The sequence below is a fragment of the Lemur catta genome, chromosome 1 (assembly GCF_020740605.2).
Source record: "Lemur catta isolate mLemCat1 chromosome 1, mLemCat1.pri, whole genome shotgun sequence".
NCBI lineage: Eukaryota > Metazoa > Chordata > Mammalia > Primates > Lemuridae > Lemur > Lemur catta.
The window spans coordinates 212,566,987-212,583,490 of NC_059128.1; the positions used below are offsets into that span (position 1 = coordinate 212,566,987).

General features: G+C 40.1%; 1 protein-coding gene across 11 annotated transcripts in view; it reads left to right on the top strand.

Moving 5' to 3' along the window:
* LOC123630380 (LIM domain containing preferred translocation partner in lipoma) overlaps positions 1 to 16,504 on the top strand; it is a 648,766-nt gene that overhangs the window by 158,055 nt on the left and 474,207 nt on the right. For 9 of the 11 annotated variants that reach the window (XM_045539905.1, XM_045539914.1, XM_045539916.1 and 6 more), the window contains one exon: positions 4,180 to 4,241. The exons of the other annotated variants lie outside the window; for them this stretch is intronic. The gene's annotated coding sequence lies outside the window, so the exon portion shown is untranslated. The remainder of the gene's footprint in view (positions 1 to 4,179; positions 4,242 to 16,504) is intronic. 11 annotated transcript variants of the gene reach the window in all.

Consider the following 16,504-nt stretch of genomic DNA (forward strand, 5'->3'; position numbering starts at 1 on the left):
GGGATGTAGGGTGCCACTTCAGCTTAAGTTCTGGGGTGGTCAACTGCTCTTAGTGCCCATGGTACTGTTTTCCCAGAAGGCACGGTACCCGCTTCAGCTCCAGTCTGAAGGATGGGGATGGGTAGGTAGGGTGACTCCACCTCCATTTGGTACCATACAGAAGAGTGTAACAGCTGCTCACAGCTTGGCTTGGGGATATTGGGCCACTGAGCTGGGATGGTTCAGCTACTTACCCCTGAAACAAGACACACTCCAGCCATAGTTCCCCTTCCAAGATGGTGTGATGCAGTAGCTGTGCAGGCTACAGGGGACAGGGCACAGTATTGGCTTTTTCTTTGGGGGAGCACAGCTATGTGGACTTCTATGAGGACTGCAGCTGACCCCAGGGCTGAGATCTGTAGGTGTCCAAGGTGCCGATGGGGCTTGCTTGGATCCTCTTGCTCACCATCTTGCCATAGGGAGCAGTTCCTCCTGGTTGCCAGCTAATCTCAGCTGGAAGATGGGGTGAGTAAGGTCTGGTGTTTCTTTCCATTCTCTCCATGGCTATCTTGAATTTCTCTGCTAACCATGGTTTCTATTACTCCCCTGATATACCTTCTGGTGCTCTCTGTTAGTTATTTTCATTAAAATGTAGTTGTTGATTGTTGTTCTAGCTGTCTTTGTGAGGGGGATGTGCACTGGGGCTTGTTGGCGACTTTGCCAACACCACTCTTAGAGTACTTATCTTTCAAAGTCCAGTGCTGGAGATTTTTAAGCTTCTTTCAATTCTCAGGATTACTAATGTCTCTCATTTCATTTCTAGATTATAAGTTTCATTGATAGAACCCTTATAAATATCACATTAAGAAGTTAAGCATTACCTTTATGCCAAAGCAATTTACTTTTAAAAAATCTGATTAATTTCAACACAATCAGCCAGGATGTCAGAAGATTTCAGTGCTTCTGATAGATGCTGACAGGTGAGGAAATTAAAATCAGGGAGGGAAGCAATTAAATACTGGCAAACATTACTTTAATGAGACAACCAAATCATTCATAAGCTATGGAATATCTTATATTCTTGATGAGTATCTTAGGGTAGTGGGAGAGAGTGTGCATTTAAAATTGTGTGTGTTATAGAGGGTGGTTGAGTCTAGGAGATTCCCTGGTTGTCATCTCATGCCTTTGGCCTAATCTAAGATTTCAGTTTCTTCTGGGAACAGATTTCTATGTTTAAAACATTGTTTAATTTAAACTTAATATAAGTAATCCTTTTTCTACCACCTCCACTGCCATGTGAAACTTACGAAAATGCATAAAATCTAGACAAAATAATCTTTTGACTTTGCATAGTGGTTTTAAGATAATAATTGTCAAGACCTATGAAGATAAAAGCTTGATAATGTATATATTTTATACAACTTCTAATAAAAAGATTTGGGAATTATAGCACTAAGACCAGAACTCAGGTTCTCAATCCCCATTCCATGGTTCTTTTCAAAACAGTGCCTCCTACTCAGAAGGAACATCTGGGATGACAGGGCTAAAGAATTACCAATTTACTGGCTTAGTGGAAGTTTTTGTAGGATACTGTTATATTGCTCATTTGTACTATAACACTTACAAAATATCAAGTATTATGAGTTATCTTTATACTGGTCCAATGCTATTTAGTCAGAACTTTTGTTCGTAATATTAGGATCATCATCCTAGGGTTATGTTGCTTTTAATTTGTCTTGGGGTGCAGGGGTAGATTCAAAGGATACCAAGGTTTGTGACAAATCTGTTGAAACAGGTCTTTCTGTTCTCTTAATTTCCCAGGTTCTTCCATTCCCTTCTGCTTTTTTCTTACTCCTTATTATTGCTTATCTCTTTTTTTCTTGGCTTCATTTATTCTGTTCCTGTTCTTTTCCCAAAATACAGTAGAAATTATTAATATCTTATAGAAGTCTCCATTAGGTTTAACGAGTCTTGGTTTGCATATATTCTAATTAATAGGTTGAAGTTTTGCAAGTTTGAGGTGGATTATACAGATTTCTTTATTTTTGGCTAAAATTGCTTCTGGGAGTGAGGACATTTTTTGTGGGGAGAGGATGGATGGTTGACAAAGGATGTAGATATGCCAGGTTCTGGGTCAGCAGTTGTAAAATATACAAAGGCAGCCAAGGATAGCTGGCTTCATTACCAAGAGGTTAGAGTGGGATCTGTCAGTTGTCCCAGATGTCTTTATGGGTTTATGGAGACCTCCACTACGTTGTGAAATACCCAGGAGCTACTGAGGACACATGACACTCAAACAATGTGAAGAGGGCTGATGAATTTAAGCTAGAAAGCTTCAGCTTTTCTGTTACTTAAAATGAGGCTTATTGATGAAGGATTCTTCACAAAAACTCACTGGTGCAGACTTCTGTTGTTTATGTGGCTTGTGTTTCAACACTTTGCCCAAGGATGTTGCATCTCTGAAACTTCACTGGGGAGCTCTGAGAAAGTGTTCATGGCAACCCTGCACTGAACACTCCTTTTACCTCAGCTTAGTAACATGTTACCTTCTGGTTAGACCACAGATGTGAAGTCTCCTCTTTCTCCTTTCACTTGCTAGTGAAGTAGAGCTCAGGACTATAATACATGTGCTTTAGTGCTTTAACAATTGAATTTTCTATGTTATGGACTGGTTTTCCCTTTTCTGAAGTTGTAAAGTTACTCTCTACAAATAGCATGTTCTCAGTTGGGAAGCTAAGTCATGTAGTAGAAGGGTGTTTACTGATTTTGGTATCAAGATAGAATGTTAAATTTTTATTTGCTCCATGTTAACCATGTGATCTCTGAGGTTTGGTTTCCATATTTCTAAAATTGAGGTAATAAGCTCTCAATGGAGTTATTAATGATGATGATTGAAGACATTATGATCATATAATTTTTCCAAACTTTAAAGTATAATGTTAAAAGGTGATTAATGTTTTGAATTTAGTGGCAGATGACGAGGTTCTTGCAGGGCATCTTATTAACCAAGCTCTTTTCTTAATCTGTTTTGAATTCTTTACGAAAATGGAACATTTTAAGAAAACTTCCCAGAAGTCATACTTCTCAATAAAGCTGTCCATTTTATAATATTAAAACAAATTCCCTTTGTCAGATTGGAAGCTCCATGTCTCTGAACCTAAGGCACAAACTTTAAAATGATACTTTAGGTCTTTCACCTAAAGCAGTATGTCTTTTGCTTTTTAGGGGTTGAGGGCTATTTGATTTTTTTTTTATCTTGAGCACTTGTCTTTTGAAATAAAAATTCTTTGTGTTGTTTGTTGTGAGGTGAGATCATGTGAAATCGACATAGATGAATACTGTGGTGTTTTAGAACTATGAAACATAGGTCAAAGAAATACCCCATCCAGAGATATTCTCTAGCATTTCATGCTTATAAAGTTATCTTTTAATCAGATAAATATGGACTCATGGGAAGAAATACCATTATACGTATCTATAGATATGGGATAATGGAGGAAAATGTTCTAAAAAAGTTGAACTTAGGACAGCTTTGGCCATGAAGTGTATATTATAATCTTCATTTACATATGAGGAAATTGACACTCAGTTTAAATAATTGCCTAAGGCCATTGGTAAGAGGAAGACAAGTCTGACAGGTTCTAAATCCCATGTGCTTTTCCCACTTCCTCATGTCAAACAAATAGCTGGTTTTACTTTGTTATTCTCTCCCCACCAAATCATGTGAATCAAGTCAATGAAATGTTGTTTTTCCCAACTTAATAACCTGGGAGAAACTAAGGTAGAAAGGAAAGATTACTGGCTCAGCAGACAGAGCCCCTGATTCCAAACTTGTGCTCCGTCATGTACTGTACTGTGTAGTCTTGGGCAAGTTACTTGCTTTTCCTGAACTTCAGTTTCAACACCTTTAAAATAAGGACAATAATAACCATTTTACATGGTGTTTGTGAAATTAGTCATAAGAGATGTGTTAGTTTTCTTCCCATCCTTCCTGTCCCTCTGTGAGCTTCTGTTTGTTCACCTAGGAAGTGAGTAGAATAATCTCTTCTTGCTTCTTCATTGGGCTGTGCGGTGAAATGAATATGCAAGTGTTTTGCAAAACAAGAATCCACTATATATAGGAATAAAATAAGTTATAATTATTAAGGAATAAACATAGGCTTCGTGCCTGGGAGTAACTTTTACCTATTACATTTGCAGATACTAGTGTGGCAGTTGGCTGAACTGTGTCCACTGACCGTTCCAAGAGCCAGCTGTCTGAGGTAAGGGAGGATCAGCGTCTTCATGTTTATGGAACGCTAATAGGCATCTGAGCTGATACTGTGTAAGGCTGATTTTATCTCCAATAGAAGAAATTTAAGAGTACTTCATGAACAACAAAACCTAAAAAATGGCCGAGACAGTGAGCTTTCTTCCTTTTTTTAAATTTTGTCTCCTTGATTTAATTTCACTTTCAATTCCTCGCCATTAAGGTTCAATATCAAAAGCAAAAAAATCAGGGCTATACCAAAGATTCAGATTTAATGAATATCTCAGTGTCCATGAAATGCTATGTACTAGAATGTTCTTACCCATTGTTTTATTGTATTCCCAGCTAGTGCGTGGCAGGAGGGCTTTTTACCTAGTTCCCTGGCCCTTGATTGAGTGCATTTTTCACTCCACTATGCTGTCAGAGTTACCTGGCTCTGAAGGGGCCAAACATTACTAGTTGGGTCAGTCACTGCCTCTTAGCTGCCGAATAAATCATCTCAAAAAGATATAACCAAGGCTGCAATAAAAAAATCCTAAGGACATAGAAAATTAGTTAGAATCATTGAAACCCTGGGCCCACAGTATCTGTGTGCCATTTTACTTGCAGACGAATGTGAAGGAGATCAGCCTTTGGCAGAAGAATACATTCATCTTAAGTTTGTCTAGAAAACAGGATAATGGAAAAAAAACTTTAAAGGAAGCATCATAGTTGTAAAATTTTCAAAATGTGATTTTTTTCACTTGCAGTGAATTTGCTGATATCTGTACCTCCTAGGGAGCTCTTCTGTGTTCTATGTAATCTTTTATAAATCTGAACCAAAGAGAGGGGAAGTAGGGAATATGGTGTTCCTAACTGTTGGTCTTGTGGGATAGTAACTTTGTAGAAGATTTGATAACACTATTTAAAGTGCTGTAAACATTTGTTCTGCTGCTATTTTGTTAATTCCTTTGGTATATTACATTGGTGATCTTTTTTTTTTTTTTTTTGAGACAGAGTCTCACTTTGTTGCCCGGGCTAGAGTGAGTGCCGTGGCATCAGCCTAGCTCACAGCAACCTCAAACTCCTGGGCTTAAGTGATCCTACTGTCTCAGCCTCCCAAGTAGCTGGGACTACAGGCATGCGCCACCATGCCTGGCTAATTTTTTTTCTCTATATATTTTTAGCTATCCAGATAATTTCTTTCTATTTTTAGTAGAGACAGTGGTCTCGCTCTTGCTTAGGCTGGTCTCGAACTCCTGACCTCGAGCGATCCACCCGCCTCGGCCTCCCAGAGTGCTAGGATTACAGGCGTGAGCCACCGCGCCCGGCCTTACATTGATGATCTTGAACTGAAAACATGACTTTAGTTGCACAGACCTTTGAAAAAAATGAAGTTGATTAGTATTGCCCCATATTTGTAGGACTTAGATGATTTAGAAATTGAGTGGAAATTATGGTGTTAGGTTAACATGATTTTCAAAGCTAATATTTATTATATATAAAAAATAAGGACAGATTATGTACATACAAGGTCAGTTTTGTATGGACTATGAACTCTAATAATTAAATCAGGCATAGAGTTATTTAGATTTTCTTTTCATTCCTACAGAAGAAAGCACTGTTTTTTTTTTTTCTTAAAAGAAAAAGCTAGCAAAAAATACAGGAAAGGTGTCTGCGTGTCTTTATTCTCTCTCTAGTCCATAAAATGCCTATGCAAAAACTTCTTTCTAATATATTATTTTTATGGATAAATATATCAGAAATTAATGTACTGTAGATATCTACATCATAGTTTTTGGTAGCTCTGTGAGGCAGAGATCTAACTTGTTCATTTAGAAACTGCAATTATCATACTCACCTTCCCCCAGATGTCAGTTGTTAAATATTAATAGAATAAGCTTTGAAAAGTAGTTAACTGTGCCCCCCTTCCCCACGGAAACCCATCTCGAAACTACAACCGGGAGTTCTAAGCAAGCCTTGAAAGTTTACAAAAAAATTACTCTTGAGAAAAATGAATTCTCTCTCTTCCTTCCTTCCTTCCTTTCTCTCTCTCTCTCTCTCTCTCTCTCTCTCTCTCTCTCTCTCTCTCTCTCTCTCTCCCTCTCCCTCCCTCCCTCCCTCTCTCTCTCTCTCTCTGTCTCTCCACCCTCCCTTCCCCTCTCCCCTCTTGCTCTCCCCATCCCTCTCTCTCTCTCTTTCTCCCCACAACCCCTCCTCTGTATTTTGGAGGTGGGGGCTAGTGGGAGGGAAGGATAGAAACTTCTCTAATAACCTTTGGAAGGTGGAGAAGTGAATATTCTGGGGGCATGCTGTAGAAATTTAAAATAATCTTGTGGTAATAATTGGTATCAGTGGCAGTAATGAAGAAAGAATAACAGTTTAAATAAATAATTAGACTTGACAGTAGATGTGTCAACAGGTACCCACTTAATGAGTGTAATCATTGTTTTTCTCTGCTTTTAATGTTGATCCACCGACTGCGGTGTGTTCCTTGTTCCATTTCCAAACCAAATCTATTTAAAGCTGCACTTCATGGGATCTGAAACAGTATACCCTGTTTACTATTTAGAGCTGATACCTAATGTTCTTTAATAGGCAAGATCTGTACTTGAACAAGAACAGGCTTCTGGCCTCCTGTAGACCGTTGATTATCCCTGTTTTCCACAGGGTGATTCATTAGCAAGGATGAATAATACCCAATTAATTCTCCTGGACTTGTCTGTATTGCCAGAGTGAATTGTTTATTATAATTTGGTGGAAATAGTCCTTGTCTGCCTTAAATAAAATTAATCAGTTACTGTTTTTTGAAACGGAGTTAGAGGCAGCAGTTATAAGTGAAATTATTCCTTTAATTACCTGGGTAGAATCTCATTGTTTTGGGGAGTGAAGCAATGTGTTGTATGGTAAGTGAGCCAAAAGCCAGGAGAATCTAATTCTCATCCCAGTGCTGATGCCAACAGGCTGTGTCACCTTGGGCAAATCACCTTCCTCTGTGAGGTCTGTTTGAGCATCTGACAACAAACAAAGTTGCACCAATTGATCATGGGATTACTTTTAGTTAAATGTTCTATTACCTATGATTTTATTTCCTGGCCAGTCCCTTTTCCTTCCTGCTGCCATACTTCCAAAATCATAGGAAATCCTATGACTCTACTACAGAGTCAATGTGTGAACATAGTTATTCTTCTGCTCTGCTTTGGCTTCTTTTACATACCAGAAGAGAAGTTAGTAATTTGGATTATATGTGCTATATAACTGGGCATTTACACGTTGGTCGTCTCTTACCCCCAGCAACTTGCAATTTCTGATCAGAAAAGGAAAAAGTAAATCCATCTTCCCCCATGTTACTCTATGCTATGACACTGTTCCATGATCTGGGCCTTATTTTTAGAGAATTTGGTAAACTTACTCCCTATTAAAACTATTGGGAAGAGATAGATTCTCCTTCTGTTATTTTACTTTTCCAGAGTGAATCACTGGACTTGTAAAGAGAGGTCAAAATGTCAAACCCAGAGAGGACTGTAAGAATCAAAATAACCAAATTCTCTTATTTCAGAGATGGAGCTTTTGGGATCGGGGAGGGAATCTGGTTTGTGTAGGGGGTTGGTGACTGATCCTAGACTAGAATTCTTTCTTCTAACTCCATAGTTGTACCTTTGTTTAAGCAGAGAAATCTTTTTGTAGAAACTGTCTTTTCCCAATATTTTTTAAAAGGCCATTGTCTTTCCAGCAAAACAATTTCAGTGTCAGTGCAGGGATGTGAGATGTCTTTAATGCATACATAGACTCCAGGTGTCTCCATTAATTCCATGAGGTACATGAAGCAGTGGCACAGAGGGTTCTGGCTGGCTGCTGCATGTTATGTTTGTTAGGACACTGGATTCTTTGCAGTCCTTCCTGGAAGAGGTTATTTCACTCTGAGATCATCACTCTTTCCTCCACCCGCCTCCTGCCCTTTTCTGATCCAGTGAATTATAGGAAGCTGAGGATGAGTTCCTAGCTGTCTGTTTACTGCACATAGTTTGGGAACATTAATAAAGAGAAGACAGATGTGGGATTAATAAGCAAGAGGACAGTAAATTAATAGCCAACACAGTGAAATCTAGTTCAAGGCCTGCAGTTCCCAATTGCTGGGCTACTCAAGATTAATAGCAGTGTCTTTCATTCTTTCAGACCCCTTTCTCTGCCTTGTGGGACTGGGCTGGGACTGAGAAACAGCTGGTGTAATCTTTGCCAAAACCAAACTCATGTTTACATGGGACTTCCATGTGGAGAGAAGAGGGTAGTAATTATCTATCAAATAGAAGATAAGTAGAGACCACTGGATCTAAACACTTACCTTGAACTTCATAGTACAGAGCTTCGGAGAGTGGAAATCATTTTACTGGGTCTGAGGTTCAAATCCTGCTAATTTATTAATTTGCTGTGGCTTTAGTGAATGCATGATCTTCCTCTGAGCCACAGTTTCTCCATCTGTGAGGTGGGAGGAGGAGGGTGGAATAGATGATGTCAAAGGTTGTCCCAACTCTGATTTTCATGGGTCTCAGATTTGCTCCAGGTCCCGTAGCAAGTTTGCAGCCAAGCCAGGTGTTGAATTCAGAGCCCCTTTATCTGGTGTGGGTGGTCATCATTGTAACTTCCACTACCCATGATTTCTAAACAGTATGTTTGTATCTGTCTGTCAACCTTGATTGATTAAATAACCTTGTTCTTTTTCATTGGACAGGTCCCTTTCAATCAAATGACTTGCCTAAGGCAGTTTATCTGAATGTGTACGTGTGCAAGGGTGCACATGTGAACATGTGTTCGGGGTAGGGGTGAGGGTTATGAAATTTTGGAAACTCAGATGAATCGATGAAATAGCTGGAAATCCACATCCATAAAGAATGCTATCTAAAATTTCAGGAGGTTTGTAGAGGCACTGAAGGTTATACATGAGTTAAGCAAAAGATGGTGTTCTGTGTGGGAAGTATGAGATGATATTTGGGTGACGTATTTTTTTTTGCTGTTGAATTTTCCCATAGTTCCCACTGTTCCTCTCTGAGTGTTAGACTCATTTATCAGCATGACTCTGGATATTTAGATGTCTCAAACCATTGAGTGATATTTTATTATTGAAACTCTTATTCTGCTTGCTTTATTCATTTATTTATTCATTCACTTAAATGCACTTTTAACTCAGAATCTGCTAAATGCTAAACATTTGAATACATTGTTTTATTTAATCTTATAAAATAGAAAAATTATTTTTTCCCATGTTTTGTATGAAGAAACAGCTCAGAGAGGTTGAGTAATTTGCCCAGAGTTGTACAGCTAATAAATACAAGTCTGAATTTAAATCCAGATCTACTCTAGAATGTCTGAATACCTCCAGATATAACAGTGAAAATGAATAGGGACAAGGAAAGAAGTTCATAGACCATAGGAATCCCTGATAGGAAATGGTAAATGGGCCCCAGAGGAGTGTAGAGAATGTGTGCTATGGGAGTTCAGAGAGGGACAAGATCACACATCCTGAATCACTTATATGATAATTCATTAATTACGTGCTTATCTGGGTCCTTAAAGGAGAATAAAAATGTAAGTGTTTTCTCATTTTTTAAAAACTTCTATCAGGTTAGTGGTCTCAACATCTTCATTTTATGAGCGAGATGATAAGGAGAACCCAGGTCATAGGGCCCTGATCATACTGAGTTATTGACTGAATTGGAATTTCAATGCTTTGGGGAATCTGTTTGCTTTTTTTTTTTTTCCCTGTTATATTGAGCGTGGGACTTTTGACAGAGATAACTTCTGACCATGCACAGATCAGCACAAATGCAGATGTGAGCAGCTAGAACTTGGATCCTGCCAAGCTGTAATGACTGCCACATGTGTGAAGCTAAAACTTAGTGCTCAGCGACCCACTGAGTATATGTGGGAACCAGAGGACTGAAAGCCAGTGTCAGAGATGGAGGAGGAGGCCTCAGAGTTTGTCAGGAGCGACGCCTCCACCTTACAGATGGGGAAATGGAGGCTCATAGAAGGGGCATGGCTTAATAAAATTCAAGCAGCAGGTTAATGGCTCCCTGGGAATAATGGCAAAATAAGAACTAGGCTTTATACCAGCATTCTACAGTAATAGCTACTTATATTTTTTGTCTTCCATTGGCTTATACTCACACTGATAGGCTTGACAGGTAGATGTACCTGGATTTGAAGCTCAGGATTATTGGCCACGTGGCCTTGGATATTTGAGTCTCAGGTTTCTTGTCTGTGAAATGGAAATCATAGTCCTCCTCACAGGACTGTTGTGAGGATAAACGAAATACCATTGTGTCAATATGATTAATAATCCTCATCACAACCCCATGAGACAGGCACTTGCCTTGTTTTTATAGATTCTATTCCCTCACTTCATCTTGATACTTTCTAGGTCCTTACTGCTCAAAGTCTGGTCTGAGGACCAGCAGCAGCAGCATTACAGGGAGCTTGTTAGAAATGCAAATCTCAGGCCATACTCTAAACCTTCTGAGTTGGAATCTTTATTTTAACAAGATCCCCAGGTAGTTCATTAGCGTTTGAAAAACATTCTTCTAGGCTCTAGACCAATTTCAAGGCGATTGGCCCTGACCTGCTGGCACCCTGCCAGCATTCTTGGGCTTGCTATACCATGGCTGGGATAGCGGGAGGGGACCCCGTGAAGTCCCTCCCTGGGAATACTGGAAGATCGGGTTGAAGGGATCCAGCAGGCTTTATCTTTTCAACACCCTCCATTTCCTCAGAAGTACTATTCACACGGGGTCAAACCGGGATTGGATGCTAAGTCTTTCTGATCCCAAAGTCCATGTTCTTTTCATTAAACCACGGTGTCTCAGTCAAGAGGAATGCTGGGTTGTGTGTGTGATAACTCTGCATTCCCCATAGTGTGAATATTTCCACACTGGCTGTTTTACTCTATTTCTCAATTCCTAGAGGGGGAGAATTAAAAAAAAAAAAAATTTAAAAAGCATGAGTTGAAAGCCAGGATCCCGCAGCTTAATCAGTTATTTTCGTTTTTTAATGAGGGTGACTATTGTGAAATAAGTAATTATTAATTACTCAAAACTAATGAAATATTTTAGTTTCCTTGCTAAAAAAGCATATGGAAGCTAAAAGAAAGCATATGGGTGTTTTTCGGGAAGCATATTGGTGAATGGACAAATTATGGTGGTGCCAATATGCCTTTGCTGTCTGGCTGGGGCCATCGCTACGTGTGCTGGCATCTGAGTCCTTGTGGGATAAGAGGGTTTTTTAAATTCGCATTTGATACGTGTGGTGGGATGCCTCTGCAGTCACACAGCTCCGTCTCATAGTTCTTTCTGCCATGTGTTCACTCGGACAGTGCTGGTTGAGTGTCTCCTCAGTGTAAAACCTCTGCTATAAGTAGCTGTGTGGCTCTTCCTTTCCAGGTTTCTCAGCCTCTGCAGCAGACTGGGCCTGCCCGGCTGATAGCAGGTCTTTGCACTGTAACAGTTTACCACTCGGGTAACAGCAGTACCCGAAAAGGCAGCAGAACTGGGACCTGCTTGCTCCATGAGGGACTCTGTGTGAGGCCCTTGGCCAGCCTTTGAATCCCTGCACTGCACATTTCTTACTTGTGAAATTGGAATCATTCCAGTGTTCCTTAGCTCACAGGCATGACTGTTTATCTAATCTGTAGTCCATGGCCTTTGCACCTCCTCTCCTTTCTTTTATCTTTCTTCCCCTTTGCTATACGTTCAGTCAGTCTGGTAAAAAGCTTGATGGCTTTGGAGGTGGTTGAAATGATTTTGGCTGCCTTGGGGACTGCACACGTCTAGGCTTATAATGATCAGAAGCAACACGGTATATTTTACAAGATAATTGGCTGAGTGTCAGAAAACGCAAGGTCCATACCAACCTGACTTAGTAAGCATTTACGTAGCACCTACAAGCAAGGTAGCATGCTAAGAAATTGAAGGAAGGAGCTGGCTGGTCTGTGGAGGCGAGTTTGATCCAGGGCCAGTCAAGACTCACTGTGATGTGTGAGCCCAGTAATTGTATTTTGGGAGAGACAGAATTTGGAGAACTCTTTCTTCTTGGAGGTTTCTTACAGAGCCAGCTGTTGGAGTTGGTTTTGAAAGCTGATTGACTGGACTTTGATATTACAGGGATTTGAAGAATAAATTTCTGGTAGGCAAGAATCAGCTTGAGGCCGGACCCCAAATTATCAGGCATGTCCGAAGAACTGAGCATAGGTCACAGGAATATGTAATTGAGAGAAATCACTTCTTTTCTGATGAACCTCAGACTCTTCATCTGCAAAATGTGAGCTTTGGGCAAGATGGTTTTCAAGAAGCCTCAAGAAGTTGGAATTCTACAAAGTCTCTTATCCCACAGCCAGATGAGCCACTTAGTTAAACTCTGGTAGTTGAATAGTGGCCATGGAGCAAGGCCTTGCCTAGGTATCCTGCCTTTGCTTCAGTGGTCTTCCTACTGTCCACATGGCATTACAATGGCAGGTAGGTGGGGGGTCGTTACTGTTCTAGCCTTTAATGTATGAAATGGGGAATGTTAAAATGATCTAAAGCATGAAACAAATAGGAAATTTAACCATCCAGATACCAATGACCCTTCTCCCTCAAAAGACCAGCTTTTGCGAAAGCTACCCCCTTTCATTTTGCATGTGTGGACCTTGCTTTCCTGCCTGAAAGGACAGCACATATCGCTCCTCCTGGCAAAGTCTTCCCTGTCCATCCCTTGGCTGTGGAATCCAGTCTCAGCGTTGGACGTTTTTTATTATTAAACTTTATTAAAATTTTCATGTTTCCTCTCCTCTCCTGTTTCCCCTTCCTCTCTCACACATACTATAAGGGCTCTGAATCGAAGGATTACTTTCTGCTTTTCTCACTTCCCTGTAGCTCCTGGCACAGTGCCCTAGACATAGTGCTCAGTAAAGAAGCACATGGCCGTGTTCTTCAACAGTTTTTCCCTCTGCTTAGGACTTGTTTCTGAGATGGATATGAGACTCATAGGCTTAAAGAATGTCAGAACTGGAAAGGAACTTAAAAACAATCTGTCTACTCCAGGCTGCATCCCAGAGAAGAAATGACGTACTCTAACTTACCTGCCTAGTTTGTGGCAGGTCTGAGAATGCCACCCACATTTGATCAGGCACCAGAGTGATGGTTGGCACCTGAGTCCCTGCTTAGCTTTCGATAGCCTTGGCTGGAGTCCTTCTTTCTATGAAGACAATTAGGAATAAAGGTGGTACAGGTGGCACTGTTGCTGTATTAAACAGATGGAAAGAAGCAGACATTCATTGGTGTCTAATGTGTGACAGGCCCTTTGACAGGTGTGTTTTCACATAGTTTAGCTGGGTCAGTCATTGAAAGCTAGAATTCCCATCCCTACATGAGGGAGACATGTTGTTTGTAACAGAACATTTAGCAAAAGCCCTTTCCTCTAAGCTCTGAAAGGCAATCGATAGTGGATAGATGCCTCCTTCCTGGAACTTGGGTCTAGGGCTCTGCAGAGTGGCATGCATGACTATTCTAAGGGGCACAAATTTTGTGATTAAAATTGGGGTAGAGGGCTTGTGGCCACCTGAGTATACCAGAGGACTGAACTCTCCTACTCCCTTCCCCACACATACATATTTGACTCTTTGGAGAGCTGGGACTTGGGTGCCTCATTCTTTAGTGTTTGTAGTATTACCTTTTACTAGCTCTTGTTATATCTTATTCCCTCCTCTCCCCTAGCTAGCCCTGACCCCGATGAGTATCTTTTCCTCCTTCCAGATCATTTTTCTTCTATTTCTTTTGCTTCTCCCCCTTTCTCTTTCTCCTGAGTTCACCCTGGGTGGCCTAAGGTCTTGAAAGCTCTCTGATGGCAGAGTTCTCTGTACTGGACTGTGAAAACGCTGGCAGGGAAGACGATACACAAATCTGTTAAATACACAGTAAAAATAGCTTATGATCTATGGGACTCGGTATTAAGCAAGATGATATTAACGAGGTTTGAGTGCCTTTCTGAAATGTGGCAGCTGCACACGCATATTGGCTGCTTTCCTCCCTACCTCTGGCAGCTTGCGAGCGGTGTTGCCATGACACTCCTTGGGCTCTGTTTAGATCAGCTATTTTCTGAAGGAGTCCCTGACCTTCCCCACAATAGAAACCGTTGATGTGGTCATGTCAGTGCCTCTTCAGGAGCTGTGTGACTGGTGAGCCCCCAGTTGTCACTTGGAAACTGTTGGGAACTGTAGGTCAGACACAGACACTGAACGTTTAAGAGCAGGAAGGGCTTTTAAATACCTGCTCCTCTACTCTTGTTTGATGTGTGAGGACACTGAGGCCCATTGTCTGGCAGCGACTTGTTCAAGGTCGCAGAGTGAAGTACAGATGAGGCTGGGACAGCAACTCAGGACTTTTGTTTCCCAGCTTCGTGTCGTTCCAACTGTGCCACACTGATCGCTGCCTGGGTGCCCTCTGCAGCCTGTGGGAGACTGTGGGTGGACCAGACCTGGGGAGAGTGCTGTCCTTAGGAGGGGGCAGAGAAGGAGAAGAAAGGGAGAGTAGCTCAGTGTGGAGGAAAGCATGAGAAAATGGGGGAGGAAGATGCTCAGAGGAGATGGCTGAGGTGCCACTCAGCAGTGGCCATCCTCAGAGACGCTTCTGGGTAGAACTTTCTCATCAGACTCCACAGATTGGTTCATTGAGAAGTGAGTGCTTAAAGGGGCAGGGAAAAAATAACGCCAAGTTCTCTGAACCCTTTCCTGACCTCACACAAGACCTCACCTAAATCTTTCATAAGAGCTATTCTTTGTTAGTACCATACCGTTTTTGTAATTTATTATATAATGTCAAGTATTTTTCCAGTAGTTCATATGTGAAATGCTGTCTCCACCACAAGATTACAGGGTCCTTGGGGACAGAAATTGTGACTTAAATGGACCTGCCTTCTTTCCTCTTTGTTTCCCTCCCTGCCTTTTGATTAGGCACCTGACAGAGACCTAAACATATGGGACGAACATCTAGTAAATTTTTGTTGAGTTGAACTTAGTTGAATTCTGATGACCTCTTACATTTTTTTTTTATTAATTACTGGTGAAAGTTGGCAAATGGTGATTTTGTGGAACAGTGTTCTTACCAATTTAGATTCTGTCAAAAATTCTTGTATGTTTTAATTTTTATAAAACTCAATGTGCTGTTTATTATTATCTTCATTTTACAACGAAGAAACAGAAGTCAAGTAACTTCTCAAATTTACCTCAAGGAAAAAGTGATGAAGATTTGATTTGCATCTAAATCTTGATTTATCTAAATTTTAATGTTACTTCTTCTCTTGCCCAGTATTTACCAGAGTGGTCTTGCTCCATTGACAGTGGTTTAGCCTTCTATCGAGGAGTTTCCAACCTTTTCATATTGTAACCTACTCCTTAATAGTTTTGGAAAAGAAATTATGAGGCCTCAGGTTCAAATAGTAGTATGCTTTGGGCAACCCTTTCACTGAATTTTTTTTTTTTCGGTAAGCCAATGGGAAAATACTGTGTTTCTGTCTTCTTTAATTTTCTAAATTTGAAATAAGCTTTGTAATAGTTTGTAAGACTTCTTTGACTTTTAACAAATTGAGTTCATGTAGAATATTGGGGGAAAAGGTTCTCTTCTCTAAATGAATTGCCCGATTTAGCTAAGAACAAAACCAGACTACTTTTTTTGGTTACAAAAGAACACAGGAATTTTTGAGTGCTATCACTAAAACCCAGATTTTGTTTGATACTATGTTTTGTTTCCTCAATATTTGTTATATTCATTAGATGATATCCATTATGCTTTCCTCACTTTTATAGGATTTAGATGAGTTTGATTGATAACATTCTGCATCCTTTCTGAAAAACCACAAATATGGAGCAGTCTTCTTTTTTTGTGTATGTACTCAGAAAGAATACCATTGCCTAACTTAGCTACAGAGACAAAGCTGACTTGTAGTGAGTATATTATCTTGTTATATATAGCTTTTATGTTTCCTTTTTGTTTCCTTTCCAGGTGTTCAAAGAGGAGGATGAGTTGAATAATAATGGTATAATGTTTAGAAAGTTGAATACATAAGACAAATATGTGTATGGGTCTATTTCTATATTTTGTATGTGTATGTGTCTGTAATGAGCTTATAGTTTTTAATAACATTTTATATATTTTGAAAGCATACAGTAACTTTGGAATTACCAAAGAAAAACTGAAATGAAAACTTGGGTGTTTGGAAGTAGGGATGGATATTTTATCTTTTGGGTTTTTTTTTCCCCTTAGAGTTACAGAT